Source organism: Ambystoma mexicanum, chromosome 4q (assembly GCF_040938575.1).
Source record: "Ambystoma mexicanum isolate Mex_15411 chromosome 4q, UKY_AmexF1_1, whole genome shotgun sequence".
NCBI classification, from domain to species: Eukaryota; Metazoa; Chordata; class Amphibia; order Caudata; family Ambystomatidae; genus Ambystoma; species Ambystoma mexicanum.
In genome coordinates this window covers 347,861,407-347,874,098 of record NC_090928.1, presented here as the reverse complement: position 1 = coordinate 347,874,098, position 12,692 = coordinate 347,861,407, and positions in this window count along the sequence as shown.

The following is a 12,692-nucleotide window of genomic DNA, read 5'->3' as shown; positions in this document are numbered from 1 at the left end:
ACTGGAACTTCCTGCCTCTTTCTATCCGCTCCATCACTACCTATTATTCATTCCGTTCCTCCTTGAAATCACTCCTTCTTCATTCCCCTCCCTGACACCCTATTCCCCTTTTTCCCTTAATCTCTCTCTCATTCTCCCCCTAGTACCCCATCTTAGTTTTCTTCATATTCCCCACTTCTTTCCTATGAACTCTCTTCCTACTATTTACTTTACTCCCTAATCTCTCTCCCTCATTCTTCCTTCCCCATCCCCCTCCTCTTCTCCTCCTTCTCATATGCAAATTGTTCTACATACTGTTGTTTTGGTTTGATTCATATATATTGTTGCTTCTACTGTTCCATGTTTGATGTATCCTTGTTGTTAAACTGTAAAGCGCCTTGGATTAAGGCGCTATATAAATACAATAAATACAAATACAAATACAATTTTCCGGTATTACTGGCAGATTAATGCCAGTAATACTGATACCACCATCCAAACTGCTGGTAATACTGGTGCCGGTATTACCACAGCTGGAAATAGCATCAATGTCAGAATTGGAAGGCCAGCAGCGGCCCTTATAAAAACACAATTCACCCTGAATCCCCCAGTTCCTGCTGCCATCCAGTGCAAGAAGAACTTCCAAAACATGTCCCAGCAAAAATAGTCCCAGGCACCAGATCACTGGCTTTATAAGCCAAATTTTCCAGAGGCAGATCTCACGGCAATGTCAGATGCTGCGGTACAGCATTCTGACACACTTTTTGAGAGTAAGCACAGGAAGACCAGTGTGCAGAGAAAGAGTGCCATATGGGCAGCAGTCATGGCATGGGTGACGGCTGTGGGAACGGTCCCCCGCAGTACACAGGATTGCCATAAACTCTGGGATTAGAAGAAGGCAAAGGTCTGTAGCCAAATTGTGAAGCACAGGAGGGAGTGTGCCATCACCAGATGAGGCATGATAGACACCCTCCGCCTCATGCTGTGGGAGGAGATGGCCATCAGTATCCTACACATAGAAGGCATTGAGGGGATAGGGAGCACGTAGGATGGAGCATGGACCTAAGGTGATGGCGGTAAGTCAAACTTAATATACATGTCCATGTAGTCCCCAATTACATGATTCTACCAGCATGGATGCACAGAATGTGCATGAAAATGGCTCGACACATGGTAGTAACAGTAAATGGCCAGTGAGCGCACACACACATGCCAGGGGATGCAGGCACACATACAATGCACATGCAATGTAGCCAAAACATGCATGCATGCACATAGACACATGTGCACCCATGTGAGCCAAGATCATCCACATCGGAAAGTGAGGCCCCACCACACCCATGACAGAAATTCACCTTGGCAGGCCAACAGGCTATGTGCACATGCATGGACTGTGTACACATTGAGCAGGCAACATGACCAACGCATACATACAGGAGCACCCATCAGAGCAATAGCACCCAAGTGATCCACATGAAATGTGGAGCTCTGGGACACATGAGTGCAATGCAAGCCCACAGCCATTTCTGCTAGATGACTAAAAGCATGTCATTACATTTCCAATAGGAACACAGACCACAGACAGCGAAGAGACAGGACCCTTGACCACAACCACATCAACTCCCCCCACCTCTGCACAGGCCAAGCCACTCACCAGCAGTAGCAAGCAGCAGGGCAAGACAGCCAGGGCACCACCAGCACCAACTCCACTGTCCCCTCTATCACCAACACCAGCACCAAATCCACTGGCACCTCCAACACTGATATGTGGAATATGTTTATCCACGTCAATGCGCCACACTGCATCCCTTTGCCAATGGGGAAAGAAAACTGCCAAAAATGGAGGCGATAACCCCTGTGGGCACTAAATCTGCAAAATTGCACATGGTTCACAACCCACAAAAGAGCTGCACACCCTGCCACACACACAGGCAAAGTTGTTGTAAAGACAGGAATCACTGCTGTCACCTGTCATCTGTCATCTGTCAACTGTCATCTGTCACCTGTCACCTGAAACAAGGCCACAGAAGGGCAAAATCGAAAAATGCCCTTAAAATCTCTTTCATTTTCCCAGAGAATTATGGAAAGGGAAGTGTGCTGAAATCATGGATTCTCCAGGCAGTCAGAGGAATCCAGGCCTCCCTGCCTGATAGCTGCTTAAGGAAATGAGCCGTCAAACCCAGTTTAAAAGTGTTTCTGTTTCCTGATTAAAATTGCAAAATCCACTATTTAAAGCATGTTTGTGAAGGGCTAATGCTTTCAAAATGTCCAAATTCTTTATAAACTGTGCTTATATTTTATATGTGAAATGAAAAGACCTTAATTTAAAGGAACACAGTCTGGAGCCAATCCACTATTTAATTCTGATCCGACAGCCTAGCCTGGGAAAGTTGACCTCTCAGCTTGACACTTCCTTGAAACCAGGAAGCCTAATGGTTCCCGCATAATGACAACAAGGAGAACAATGGGGCCACATTAGACATTTGTCTGGGGCTGAAACAAACAACAAAGGACAGGCTGAGCATTGACCTCTGCTGGGAGGGGCAGGAGCTTCTCTCTCCAGGAAGGGAACACACCCACCCTGATCAAAAGACTGGACAGCTGCTACCTGGGAAGGGGAGGTTACAAAGGATAACTTTGATGTTAAATCCTTATGCTTGATTAAAGTTTAGAACTCTTTAACTGAGCAATCTAAAGAGGAACAAATCTGAAAATATGTAGGCATTAAATTATTTTCAGGCTTGTGATTTGAAGACATTGAGGAAACTAGTACCATTTAAGGGACCAAAGTTGTGAAAAATTTCTCATTGTAGCACAACGATCAATGTTGCAAACCTAAAATTGTATGTACATGATCCACTGATCAGCGCCCAGAGATGTACCGAATTAGAAATGATTAATCCAAACCATTATCGTTAAAATTTATAAAAATCCATAGAATGACCAAAACAGCTCACACAAAGATGGGTCGTGAATGTGAATGTAGACAACCGAATATAAAATATATGTGTCCAATTTTATTATGATACATAATGTTAGAAATGTACATGTGTGCAAAAGTTATGTTTTGGTAAAAATCAATGTGGGAGTTCCTAAATCCTGTCATAAGATAACAGCTCTGTTCAGACCGCCAACCAGGACAAAGCTTTTGCCTGTAGCCACTCACAGCCATGGGGTGTGTTTTTTAAATTCTGCCCATACCAGAAACTGGGGGATGGCATTTGACAGTATAAATATAGGAGTTTCACTACACATAGAAACACTGCTTCCAGAACCCATCCAGATGTCCGCGCAGCACCTTATTCCAGAACTCTTCATCTTGTAGCTGACTCCAGAATCTCTGAAGATCCAGATTTCTTTGCAGAATCCAGACTCTAGTCTTGCTGAACTATTGCTAGCTTGACCCGATTGCCAACGTCCAAAACTTAAAAGAATAATTCTGAATCAGCTTGGCTTGCTACCATTAAGGCTTGCCCGCTGAAACTTTCATCCTGTAATCTGACGTGTCCAGCAACCAGAAGGGCCCATCGAAATTCAGTCTGAGGTGCAGTCCAAAATTGACTAGAACCGTGTCACTGATCCGATTCCTCCAGAGGTGCCCTGCTGCCGGTAGACCTGTCCCGATTCATTGACCAGAGCTGACAGTCCAATTTATTTTCAAAGGACTGTAAGAATAATAGGAAGAACAGTGATCCATGATATATTTGAATTGTATTATCCTTATCTCAACCCATCCTATCTTTAAATTCAGAACCGTAGTATTCTCAGAATCCTTCTTGCGCTGATTGTCTCACCTGTGTTACAAAACCATAACTCTTTAGTGATTTTGACTTACTAAAGTAAATCCCAGAAATCGAGTATCCTCCACGGACTGGTTGCAGTGGCCACGTAGCTTTGAAGTTTCATGTGTGGCATTCTCTTTTCCATTGTCCTTAAAATAGTATAAGAAAACCTATCTGTCATTTTTAAAATCGAATTTCTGTTTCCATTGTCACGCCTATTTTGCAAAAACACCTCTTACTAAAACCTCTATAACGTCTTCAGTTTTAAAGATAGAAACAACATTTTAACTCTCACTGATACCTAAGATCCTTAGCTACAAATATCTAATGGTGTATTTGACTCATTTTTCACCAATATTGCATAGTAAAAGTTTGCAGCGAATTTGCAATTCAGCCAAAGTTACGTGTGTCTTTTGCCCATTTCAAAGGGCTTCTTCTATCCCATCCTGATCTAAAGTGTGTACTGTTCTTTATATTATACCTCATGTGTGTTAGGACTTGTTAAGTGTTGCTTTCCTTAGAACATTATTCCATTTAAGCAATTTTGCACCCTTTTGCATTATTTTATAAAGCCATTCTCACCTGTCAATTTAAAAGTGTCATTTGCCAAAATGGTTTTTCTCTCTTGTTGGGGGAGGGAAGCTGGCCTCTAAACTTTAGACCTTGTCTTTCGATCCTGAATACCTGCTGATTACTCACATTGGTGTAGGATTGCTCATTTGTACTTCAGTACTTTGCAGGGGGAATATTAACCTAAATGCTATCTGTGCACAAAACAAAACTGTTCTTTTTCCTGTGCTTTCTATGCTGCATCATTATAAGTGAATTCAATTGCTTGACTTATATTCTGAATTGTATTGTCACCGTTAGGTGATTGCTGCCCCATATGGGCAGCAATCACACTTCCTGCTCAAGCTGTTTGTCAGGGGTGAGTGGCCCGAACAGGATGAACAGGTATGGCTACAGGAAATGAAACAACAAATCACTGCAATAGACCTAGATACATGACAGGACAAGGGTCCATTACACCAAGCACTTAGTGAACTGTACATGGCCCCCAAAATAAAAGAGGAACAGTGTAAAATTACCAAAATAGCGGCCTAACTGTACCTCCACATAGGCATAATACAGGAAAAGCATGCAGAAAATATAGTTCTGGCAAAGAAGCAAGGGGAAACACTGCAGAAAATACAAACTAATCTGGACTCTGCAGAGCAAAGGCTCCAGAAGAGCCAAGAATCAGAAACAGGCAGTATATTTCCAAATTAAAGGAAGATTTGGCTCTCTTACAGCAAAAGAATGCAGCGCAAGATACCAAATTACAGACACTGCAAGAGGAGTATCAGGAAAGGGTTGACTCTTTAAAACAGAGTCAACAGAAACTGGCGCATCAATTAAATTATAATAGAGTCTGCGCAGAACAGATAGTTACATTACAGAACCACATAGAATCCTTGAAAGAGGAAAACAATAAATTATTATTAAAGACATCCACTCTCAAGAGGAATTTGATGAGGAGCACCAGAAATCTAGTGTATTCAAAAAACAGAGGGATGACCTGGCTGAACAAAGGGGCACTCTAAGTCAGGAGAGGGACACCTTAGGCCAGGAAGTCAGCCAATTAAAAACTAAGTTAGATGAAAGAAAGCTGGCCCTTCAGGAGTTTAGTGAAGTTAAAAGTGAACATGAGAAGCTACTAGGGCACACCAGGCGGGTGGAGGATGCTCTGGCAAAAAACACACAGACCAATAATGACAAAACTCAGGAGGTGAGTCTCCTGCAGCAAAAATTGGCCCAGTATTTCCAATCCCGGCAGGAAGCACAGAGAGACAATGAGGCTCTCTGTGAAAAGAATGATAGGCTCCACAAACAGATAGCCATGCAAGAGCAAATCATTGAGACCAGTAAGGCCTTAATAGAGGAGAAACAGAGTCAGATTTTGGCATGTCACCAGGGAATAGGGGCTGAAAGAGATGAGGTAGGAAGGGACAGAGAAACCCCTGAGCATAACATCAGGACCCCAAGGGCCACGGGGATGGTAGACTTCAGCAGAATGGGAAACGTGGGACTGACATGGAACTGACAGATCAGTGCCTCCCAGAAATGGATGGGCGGGCATCTCTGTACAGATTCCCAAATGTTAGGGCTAGCCTCTCCGATCAGGAAGACTCCACTGAGGGGAGAATCAGGGAATTGGATCCTCAAAAATACCCCCTACCAAAGGATCAGTCTGTCAAATTTGGTGGGGAACTCCATGAAACTAGGCCCACAAAGAGTATCTTAAAAACCTCTTCCCAGCTAGGGCAGTGGGGGGGGGGGGGTACTCAGCCAAACCGTGGAACAAGGGAGAGTCAGAAGACTCTTCTGAGTGCCACAGGTCTCAAGAAACTAGGCCACCACATTCTGCAATCCATTCCCAAGCTCGCAGAATCAGGGAGAGCTTAGAGGATCAGATAGCCTACTCCTGTAGCAGTGCTTCTGAATCAGAGGATGAGTGGACACGGCTGACAAAGACTAAAAAGGCCAACAAAATTAAGGAGGCCCTACTGAAAGATCCCCTGAAGCAGATCAAGGCCATTAGGAGCGTCATAACTCACTATCATAAAAATGCCAAGTATTCAGTTGGAAAGCACCTCGAGTCATACGAGCAAATGATGGATACTTTCCATTTGAAAGATAGCCAGAGTTGCATTCAATATGTCAAATGGACATTTTCCCCTGAATACTCCAGCTTCTTTGCAGGGCTAGAGGATCAGAACCACTCAAGATGGTCCACTTATAGGGCGGCCAACTTAAAAAGAAATCTGCAGTCTCTGCAGTCAAAGCTACCACTCCTACCTCAGAGACCCTGCACTGAGTCTTTTTACCCTGTCTACCTAAGGGGAAGGTTCTTAACGCCTAGCCAGGCCGTGGAGCGGCCGCAGAGCCGTCGCAGAGCCACAGCAGTCTCTGCAGTCAATGCTACCACTCCTACCTCAGAGACTCTACACTGAGTCTTTTTACCCTCTCCACCTAAGGGGAAGTTTCTTAACTCCTAGCCAGGCTGCGGATCGGCCACTGAGCCGTCGCAGAGCCACAGCAGTCTCTGCAGTCTATGGCAGCAACGGGTATATATATTATTTATTTGTGTTTTGTCTGTAGTAAATAGGTTTTATTAGCTACTTATTACATGTGTAACAGTATGCAAAACTGTAATAAGAAAGTAGTTATCATTTCAGTATTGAATATCCCAAAATTATGTATATTACACTTCCATCATGTATGCTGCACACAATGCGTATGTTTCTACATGAGTATGTTAGTATACTTGATAGAATTTATAATAGAATGTATTTATATCAATGTATTGATTAATGCACTAAGTAGCTCATGATATTTATTCAAATGGTCCTTGACACTTTTTTGTGAACATTATAATAAGAATGCATTGCACAGACTTTTTATGAAAAGTAAATGCACATTTGATGTCATCAGTGATGTCATCAATGACATTTGTGATGTCATCTTTGATGTCCTGGGTGTTAGTCTTAGCAGTGCACAGTGGTGGCGTGAGTTATGTTGTTTAACTTAGCATAAGTGGGGAATTTCAGGGTTTTTTCAGTTTTACTTTGAACCATAATGTCCCTTTAACAGAGTTTTTTTACTGATTTTCATAGGTTTTTAGTAGCGCAACTTAACCATAACGTCCCTTTAACAACGTTTTTTTTTTACTAAATTTCATAGGTATTTAGTAGCATAGCTTAACAATAATATCCCTGATTTTATGTACATGTAACATGGAACATACTGCACCCCCTCTACTGAATTTGATGTCCGCAAACTCTTCCTATGTCCGCGGTCAACAGCAGCACTACCCAAAAAGTCTTGGGGGTATCTTTAATTGTTATATCTTAACATATGAACACTGCACAAATTCACAAACCAGTACACATGCACATTATATGGAGTAATAAATAAGAAGTGTAACCCATAATATAACACATCAACCATTCATTTAAATACAATATGTTCTAAAATGGAATATGCCAAAAGAAGAAAGATAGGCTTCCAACATGATTACCTCACAGAAACTCCACAACTAAGAGCAACAGCAGATCTACAGACCAGTAAGAACACACCTTACAAGAAGCTAGTAAGTGTACTTCATTTTACTCATATATTTCTAAAATTTCTGTATTAGATACAAAAAAAGTGATATCATTTTTTTTTCTCACAGAAATGGCGTGGCTAGAGGAGCATTTCCCACGTGAGGAAATGTCTGAAGATAGTGAACCTAATGGGAGACACTCTTCTATATAAACCAATTAATAAATATTATTTTATATACATTTAACATATACATTTTATTTTTGGTACAGACCATACAAACATTGAAAATAGTAAACGAAAAGAAATAATGGATAAGACTCTCCAGCGCATGGAAGAAAAAATTGACATACTCATGGAAAATTTCAACAATTTAAAAAACTTTGTGGAGGATCACTTGAAAGAAAAAACTAGATACCATTGTCCCACATGTACCTGTCCCCCTCACCATATCCCAGTAAATTATCCCCAAACCCTCTCTATGAACAAAAACGTTTTGATGAGACTTCCATCGATTCTTCAGCTCATATGAATCCTCTTGAAGTCCCCAATTCTCCTGTGTTTGTCTCAGTTTCTGCTTCACCTTCTCTGTTATAAATTTAACATTCATATATAATAAAGTAAAATTATTATATTGTGTCCTAATACATTTCTTGTTTTTTTTTTATAAAAGCAGTTGAGGTGTCTGCGGACAGCGTGGGTGTCCAGAATCTCCGTAAAGAAACGAAAATGGGGGCGTCCTAAGGACACTATACCTGTCCGTACTGTTTGCATGCAAGTTGAAACTGTTCTAAGAACACACAAGATGTCCGGGATATCCGCAATTAACCAAAAAGGAGATGTACTAAGAACATTATACCTGTCTGTAATGTTCACAAGCAAGTCCAAACTGTTCTAAGAACACATTTGGTGTCCGGGATGTCCGCAATCAAACTAACATACACGGTGTCCTGAAAAGTTTGTAAACAAACAAAATGGGGGTGTCCTGAGGACGCTATGCCTGTCCGTATTGTTCGTAGGCAGGTTGAAACTGTTCTAAGAACACATCAAGTGTCCCGGGATGTTCGTAAATAAACAAAATGGGGGTGTCCTGAAGACGCTATGCCTGTCCGTATTGTTCGCAGGCGAGTTGATACTGTTCTAAGAACACAGGCAGTATCCTGAAATGTTCGTAAATAAACAAAATGGGGGTGTCCTGAGGACACTATACCTGTCCATACTGTTCGTAGGCAGGTTGAAACTTTTCTAACAACACATCAAGTGTCCCGGGATGTTTGCAAATAAACAAAATGGGGGCGTCCTGAGGACGCTATGCCTGTCTGTATTGTTTGCAAGCAAATTGAAACTGTTCTAAGAACAAACGCCTGTCCGTAACTGTTTGTTTCGCTTGTGTCGCACTTTTAATTAGTTTCAGGACCCGAACAGTGTCCGTAGAACACCAATGCGCATGCGCAAAACAGTTTCAGTGCATTTGGTGTCCTGTGGACACCTGATCCCTTCGCAGACGTGTTCGCGAAGCCATCATGTGACCGCGCCCACGCTGAGTGTGTGTTCTGACTGCGGACACTGTTTGTGTCCCCGAACAATTTAAAACTACCTTTTCAGGCAATCCACAATATTTTACAATAATAAATCACCATAGCACAAGTCCCAGACAGTAATCCTGACTTTCTACATACTTTTTGGGACTTTTTGAACCTTTTTTTGGTGTTCGATCTGTCCGCGGACAGCGCGGGTATCCGTGAAGTGCGCACAAGCGCCCCTATAAAAGGCCCCACCCCAGAGCTTATCCTCATTGTGTTTCTGGCTATCTTACATAACACAGTGCATTTTGGTGCCAATTTTCCAGATTTATTTCTGAAACCTGATGGCATCCATGGCTGCAATACTGCCATGTGGTGCTACATCTGCCTCAGCACCACGCTCACCCCCTCCACCACCACCTCCCCAAGGGCCTGAAGAGGGGAACAGGAGTGAGGATGCAGAGGAGGATGAAGAGGATGACGAGAATGAGGTAGTGGAAGTCCCTACTACCAGCACTAGTCGTGAGTTGAGTGTGGCGGTTATTTACCATTCATGGTAACGTACCTAAGGAACGTGCGAACAAAGTCACCTGCACCCAGTGCAAAATGGTATTGAGTCACGGGAGGCCTGGTTCGTACAGCTTCGGTACGACCACTATGAAGCGACACCTAAGGTCCTTCCACGGTGGGGCCGTTCACAAGGTTGTCCCTAGCGAGGAGCGTAGTAGGTTGACTTCCTCTACTACATTCTCCGTCTCCGATCCTGTCCCCACAAGGAACACTCCTGTGGGACAGCGTATTCCTCCAGCTGCCTCACAGGCCATTCGCAATGCTGATGACCCTTACCTTTCGAGGGTCACAGTTGTGTGTATGTACTGCAACGCAGTACTCTGCAGCGGGGAGAGACTTCAAAGTGCTTTTGAGACTCTGGTCTCAGAGCACAAGAAGACCTGCTCACTTCCTAAGTAAGGCCCACCCTACATCTTCCTCTCTCCACCCGCCCTTTCTTATCCCCGTGGTTGGTGTCCCCCCTTACCCTCCTTTTCCTTCCTCTCCTAGTGTGTCGTGTGTAAAAAAAACAAAAAATATAAAACAACAAAAATAAAAAAAGGCTCATTTCAGAGCCGCCTTTCACAGTTTAAAAATAGAAGTGGAAAATAAATGGAGCAGGGCCTTGCGTATTTTTTAGAAGTCCGCGGACAGATTGCGTACATCTAAAATTTTGGGGTGCTGCCCTATCCTAACCATTGCACTTTTGTCTGGGAGGAAGTGGTGGCTCTGAAAAGAGCCTTTTGGTGGTGTTTGTTTGTGTTTGAAAAACTTCAAATGGTCAACACCTACTACAAAATGGATGGCTGTAATTCCAAAAAAGGTCGCAATGCATTTTGTACATTTCTCAGAAAAATCTGATTTCCAGCATAAGTAAGATGGACTCCATCTCTGCGAAAAATGTATGTGCTACGCAACATAATATTTTCATTGTGAAAAGAGGACATGCCAACATCTCTTAGAAAGGCACAAACAGCCTTATTGACATTGCGCCTCGCTTTCTCCATTTGTGGACCAAATGAAGAAGAATGCAGCCATATTTGTCTCTGCGCAATCCGAGAAAAAATTACTTGAGAATTTGGAAACATGTCCATGACCTTCCCAAGTCCTTCTTTCATTGCAAATTGCAAAGAAATTCCAGACACATGTCCTAAACTATTCCCTCCACAATGAATTATCATTATGTCTGGATGATGCTCTGTCTCCAAAGTAGCACAGAGAGGTAGAAAGTCCAACCACTTCATTCCACGTACTCCATGCCAGTGCACTTCCACATGTGGGAATCCAAGATCTACCGCTACTCCAAAGCTTTCTGCATGCACCTTCAACCAATGTATCCAAGAGTCTCCCAAAATCCAAACAATCTGTTTTCTGAAACACACAGCCATAGCTATCTGTTTTTCTCTCAGGATAAAGAGTATCTGACAAAATCTCTCCTGGCACAACACACCCACTAAACATTACTGACCAATCCCTTGCTCTGCTCATTCTCATTTGCATGCCTCCCCACCCCAAAATCCCCGTATGTAACACGCGATGTCCGCGGACTACCGCCATGTTCGCGGACATATCATAACATTGGCAGCCCTTCTACCATTTCCACTTCACTCTCTGTGCCATTCCCTCATTGGATATAGCTAAGCATTACTAATTTGTTTCCTTTACAATTGCAGTGAAGACCACTCTCCTGAAAAGCAGCAGCAGAATTTGAAGTACAAACAACAACTAAGAAGAAACCTGCTCATTCCACCAAAAAAGTAAGTTAAATACCACATAACTTTTTTTACTATTACTCAAACACACTGTGGGGTTAATTCATGCTATTTCTGCGCCTAAAACAGAGATTGTGCACCATTCTGTCCACAAATCCCCATTTGTTAAACAGAGATTTACTGGCAGAATGGCGCATACATCCCCATGTTTCGGTGCACAAATGACATAACTCAGACCCTAGAATTTTAATATTATAGAACAAACAACTGTTTTAATTCTATACCATTAGATTTACTATTTGTGCTTCTCCTCACCACTAGCTTAATTTCTACTGTCATCTGAACCCCAGTTTAGTAGCACATAAATTCAAGAATACCCATCCCAACTAGTTGTAGTTGCCCAATGCACAATCACACACCATCACATACATCTTTATCATCATACTCAGACACTCATGCACGCAGCACACATACATTGCAGAACACCCCAACCCATACCTTCTTTATTTTTTTCAACAGACCCTAAAGAATGCCTACCAAAAATCAAGTCCGTAGAAAGCAACACAGAAGTAGAGCAAATGAAAATAGAAGTGTCCAAAATAAGCATCCATCTCTAGCAGAATTTGTACAAAAAGTTCAAACAAAACAGGTAATACAGTCATTTAGTGAAACAAAACAAGCTTCAAGTACAGAAACTTTGCCTCCTCTATCAAAATGTAAAACAAAACAGAAAATGATTAACAAGAATTCAGCTAACACTACTTTTAAAACTGTTCCTATAAATCTTGATATAGTACCAAGTAAGCATACCAAAAAAAGTATTTTATCAAAAATGTTCCGCCACAGAGTCCTTCAAAATCTTATAAAAACAGGAGAGAAATCATGCACAACCCTTAAAACCTACCGTATGAAATTAATCTTAGAAGCTTTGATAGACAGTGCAATCCTTCTCAAAAGAAAGTAATTTATTTTAGTGTTAAACAAAATGAAACCACTAACAAAACTAATGACTAAATTACAAAAAAGACTTCTCAATAAACGAAATGTCAACAAAAATAACT